Source organism: Triticum aestivum, chromosome 2D (genome assembly GCF_018294505.1).
Source record: "Triticum aestivum cultivar Chinese Spring chromosome 2D, IWGSC CS RefSeq v2.1, whole genome shotgun sequence".
Classification (NCBI taxonomy): domain Eukaryota; kingdom Viridiplantae; phylum Streptophyta; class Magnoliopsida; order Poales; family Poaceae; genus Triticum; species Triticum aestivum.
The window spans coordinates 339,174,257-339,180,050 of record NC_057799.1 but is presented as its reverse complement, the minus strand read 5'-3'; positions in this window follow the sequence as shown (position 1 = coordinate 339,180,050).

Below are 5,794 nucleotides of genomic sequence, written 5' to 3'. Positions count from 1 at the left end.
TCTATTAAACCCAAAAATACAAAAATACCTTGCTGCACTTTATTTTATTTGGCGTTCTTTCTATCAATATTTACTACTCTCTCACGTCTGTTTGCCGATTTCCAGTGCCGCTACCCGAAAGGGATTGACAACCCCTTTTACTTGTCGGGTTGCGAGTATTTGTTATTTGTGTGCAGGTGCCATTTATGTATTGTTGCTTGGTTCTCCTACTAGTTCGTTAACCTTGGTCTCATCACTGAGGGAAATACCTACCATCGCTGTGCTGCATCATCCCTTCCTCTTTGGGGAAATACCGACGTAGCTTCAAGCCGCATCAAAAGGAATTTCTGGCGCCGTTGCCGGGGAGGATCTTCAACATCTACCAGGTTCCTAATCACAAATCTCATCTCTTTGCAATTTACAATATTTGCCATTTGCCTCCCGTTTTCCTCTCCCCCACTTCACAAAAATTTGCCGTTTTATTCGCCCTCTTTTTTGTTCGCCTTTTTCTCATCAGATCTCATGTTTGCTTGTGTTGCCATGTGTCTTCTATTTGCTTGCATCTTCACTTGCTAAAAATCTATTGATATGGATCCGCATCCACTTGCTAATCTTTTGAAAAGATCCAATTATGATGAACCAATTGCTAATGAATGATCATAATTGGGGTGATTCTTCTTATGATCTTGAAAATTTATTTAAGCCTCATGATGAATATGTTTGCAATAACATTGAAAGTGGGTTTGGAAGAGCGTCAACTTTAGGTAAAAGTAATCCCACATATTTGGAGAGTATTCAATCTTAAGAATTCTTTATGAAAGTGGGTTTGGAGAGGTCATGACTTTAGTTGATGTTAATCCCACTATCTTGGAAGATTATAAAACTCTTATGCATGTGGATCATGAAGAGAAAATTTTATATGATAGATATATTGTTGAATTTGATCGTGATCCTACATGTAGTTACTATGAGATAGGAAAATATGGTTGTAGAAATTTTCATGTTACTAAATTACCTCTCGTTATGTTGAGACTGCTATTGTTTCTTTCTTCTTTCTTGCATATGCTAGTTTTTGCTTCTCTTGATTATTTGTTTTGCTATAAAATACCTATGCATAGGAATTATGTTAGACTTAAATGTGTTTGTCACATGTTCCATGATGCTCTGTTTGTGTTTCAATTATTATCTTTCGTGTGAGCATTGTTGAAATCTTATGCCTAGCTAAGGGCGTAAAACGACAGTGCTTGTTGGGAGGCAACCCAATGAATAAAATTTATTTTTGCTTTTTGCTTTCTGTTCTTGAGTGTTTGCACAATTATGCTACTATTATTATTGTGTTTTTTCTGTTTTAATAAGTGTTTGTGCCAAGTAAAGCCTTTAGGATCTTCTTGGGTGATAGTTGTTTGATCTTGCTGAAAAACAGAAACTTTTGCGCTCACGAAAATAATTCTCATTTTTAAATAGAGCATGATAAAATACCAATTATTTTTGCAGAAGGTTAATATACAAATTGCTCAGGTTTTCCTAATTTCTCAAGATTTTTCGAGTTTCAGAACTATTAGAAATATCCAGATTACTACAGACTGTTCTATTTTTGACGGATTCTGTTTTCTTTGCGTTGTGTGCTTGTTTTGATGATTCTATGGTTTTCTTTGATGAGTTTTTGCCATAGAAAAGTTGGAATACAGTAGATATAATGCAAGAATAAAATATGAATTGGTTTGCTACAGTACTTATAGTAGTGAATTGCTTTCCTATATTAACGGATCTCACAAAGGTTTTGTTGAGTTTTGTGTAATTGAAGTTTTCAAGTTTTGGGTTATATTACGATGGATGAAGGAATAAGGAGTAAGAAGAGTCTAAGCTTGGGGATGCCCATGGCACCCCAAGTTATTATCCAAAGAGAAGCAAGCAACTAAGCTTGGGGATGCCCCGAGTGGCATCCCCTCTTTCTTCTAACGACCATCGGTAGTTTACTCGAAGCTATATTTTTATTGATCACATACTATGTGTTTTGCTTGGAGCGTCTTGTATGATATGAGTCTTTGCTTGTTTTTTTTATTTTCTGCTTTAAGTCTTGATTCTTTGCTGGACACACCTATTTGAGAGAGCCAAAATTATGCCATGACCTTTTAGAATTGCTCTCTATGCTTCACTTAAAATTTCGTCGACACACCTATATGAGTCTTTGCTTGTTTGTTTTGTGCTTTAAGTCTTGATTCTTTGCTGGACACACCTATTTGAGGCGCGCCCCTGTGGGTTGTGCCCACCTCGGGTGCCCCTGGACCGCCTCTTTACTCTATAAATACCCCAATATTCCAGAAACCCTAGGGGAGTCGACGAAAATCAATTCCAGCCGCCGCAGAGTCCAGAACCACCATATCCAATCTAGACACCATCACGGAGGGGTTCACCACTTCCATTGGTGCCTCTCTGATGATGCGTGAGTAGTTCTTTGTAGACCTTCGGGTCCGTAGTTAGTAGCTAGATTGTTTCCTCTCTCTCGTTTGATTCTCAATACAATGGTCTCTTCGAGATCCATATGATGTAACTCTTTTTGCGGGGTGTTTGTTGGGATCGGATGAACTTTGAGTTTATGATCAGATCTATTTTTTATCCATGAAAGTTATTTGAATCTTCTTTGATCTCTTATATGCATGATTGCTTATAGCCTCATATGTTTTCCCCAATATTTGGGTTTTGTTTGGCCAACTTGATCTATTTATCTTACAATGGGAAGAGGTCCTTTGTAGTGGGTTCGATCTTACGGTGCTTGATCCCAGTGACAGAAGGGGAACCAGCACGTATGTATCATTCCTACTAAGGATGAAACGATGGGGTCTATTTCTACATAAATAGATCTTGTCTACGTCATGTCATCGTTCTTATTGCATTACTCCATTTCTCCATGAACTTAATACGCTAGATGCATGCTGGATAGCGGTCGATGTGTGGAGTAATAGTAGTAGATGCAGGCAGGAGTCGGTCTACTAATCTTGGACGTGATGCCTATATAATGATGATTGCCTAGATATCATCATGATTATTTGAAGTTCTATCAATTGCACAACAGTAATTTGTTTACCCACCGTTTGCTATTTTTCTCGAGAGAAGCCACTAGTGAAACCTACGGCCCCCGTGTCTCTTTCTCATATTATTTGCCTTTGCGATCTATTTTCCTTTGCTTTTATTTTCATATCTATTAAACCCAAAAATACAAAAATACCTTGCTGCACTTTATTTTATTTGGCGTTTGATCTATCAATATTTACTACTCTCTCACGTCTGTCTGCCAATATCTAGCGCCGCTACCCGAAAGGGATTGACAACCCCTTTTACTCGTTGGGTTGCGAGTATTTGTTATTTGTGTGCAGGTGCCATTTATGCATTGTTGCTTGGTTCTCCTACTGGTTCGATAACCTTGGTCTCATCAATGAGGGAAATACCTACCGTCGTTGTGCTGCATCATCCCTTCCTCTTTGGGGAAATACCGACGTAGCTTGAAGCCGCATCATTCCACATGTCAGTTAGCGGAATAAACAAATAAAAGAACATGAACTGTTCGCTAACTGATACGTCTCCAACGTATCTATAATTTATGAAGTATTCATGTTGTTTTATTACTATTGTTGGATGTTTACAATCATTTTATAGCAACTTTATATCATTTTTTAGGACTAACCTATTGACCCAGTGCGCAGTACCAGTTCCTGTTTTTTTGCTTGTTTTTTACATCTCAGGAAATCACTATCAAACAGAGTCCAAACACCTCGAAACTTTTTGTGGATTTTTTATGGACCAGAAGACCAATAATGGGCCAGCGCAGCACCTGGGGGCGTGCCCCAAGGGTGTAGCGACCCGACCTCGGACGGTCAAGTCTCTATGCTTAAGTGTCATCCCTGGATCGGTATGCTGACACACACAGTAGTCGAGGATTTATAACAGAGGTAAATCACATGTATAAATAACGTAAATAGTATTACCTCAATCCAAAAATAGCGGAAGTAACAACAAGGTTGTGGATTCCCATCAACACAAACGACAAAGTTGAGTGTAGAAATTGTAACCCTAACGTATCACTTACTCGTCGTAAGAATCCTGCAACATGAGACGTTGCAGCCACAAAGGGTCAGTACCTTGAATGTACTGGCAATTTCACACTGTAGAGCAATGCTTAATAATGGCTATCACTACATGCATATTTGGCTGGTGGAAAAGCTCTATGGTTATAATGTTTTTGCAAAAAGCCAATTTTTCCCTACTACAAAGGAATATAATTTATTTAACTACAAAGTTGGTGGAAAATTATTGAGAAGGTTCCTCCAACTCAATCCCAATTAAAAGTTAACAACCCAACCAATTAATTAAGTAAAGTGATGAGATCAACATGATAATCCAAGAACCAGATACTCAAGATGTCCATAATCGGGGACACGGCTAATCATGATTAGTTTGTACACTCTATAGAGGTTTGCGCGCTTTTCCCCACAAGACTCGATCTCCTCCGTTGGATTTCTCGCACTACAAGGTGTTTGAGAAATGGATGACTGAGACACAGTCTTTTAGAAGCATTAACTCTTTACTCTGGGTGGACAGTTACACCTACTTTCCCTCTACATCTGCTAGCCCACCACTGAAAGAGGTCACACAACATACTCAACTATGCCAGAGCCCATAAAGGCTTGTGGCTGCACACGGAAGTTTCTAGCATGAATAATCTTATGATCCCTTTGAGCCTGGGTGGCGGACCGTAGGATGATCACACGGGTACTCCGGGATATCCTAGGACAACACTGGATTCCCCAGGTGCCCACAAGCAATCCACTCAGATGTGTATTAAAGTTGCCACCTTAAGTTGAACCATTAATTAATAAACTCACATCTGTCATGGATACACTCACCCAATCCACGTCTACTAGCATAGCATGGCAAACATAAGCATAACATAGAAGTAACTCCCAAGGGTTTGATAATAAACAGGGCAATAGGTTCTACCTCATCATCTACTTCCCAATACCCACAAGTAATCACATCCTAATCATGCAATGTTTGAGGATTGGAACTAATGCATAAGAACTGAGTATGAAAAGAGTATGATCAATGTGTGAACTTGCCTGTACTGTTGATGAAGATGATTCGCACTCATAACTCCTGATAGCTCTACTCGTCACACTCCGGTCAATCTAGCGTAAGCAAGCAATAGTAACCACACATAAGCAATCACTCAAAAGATCGGAAAGAACGAAGAAAACAATTCGGAAAGCTTCAAAACCAAGCAAATAACTCTTGCAACATAAAACAATTTCTAACAGTACCAAAATTATGTGAATTTGGCATTATCAGAAAGTTTAGGGCAAGAGCTTTAATTTGCAAAAAGAATCAACTAAATCGGAGGTATAAAACCCGAGTTACGACCAAACGAAGTTAAAACACAAATCTGTTTGAATTCAAATTTTAAAACTTTCAAAAACATGTTCAAGTTGGATTACTGGATAGAGGGGATCATAACAACGAAGTGGGCGTTGGTTTCGTTGGATTTGGATAAACGGGCAAAAAGTAAAGATTGATTGAAGATCAGGGGCTAATATGTAAATAATAATATTCACAGATGGGTCCCTGGCCGAAATTAAAAAGAAAAAGGAAAATTCTATCGAACGAACGTTCGCTACAGAAGCATAAGCGACGAATTCGTCCACTACGGAGGCCTAACGAGTGAACTTTCGCTACTTAGATCTAACAAAAAAACGATCTAAAAGAAAATAAACCGAACTAATTAAAAAAACCGGGCGGGTTATTGCCGGCCGGCGTTTCGGCG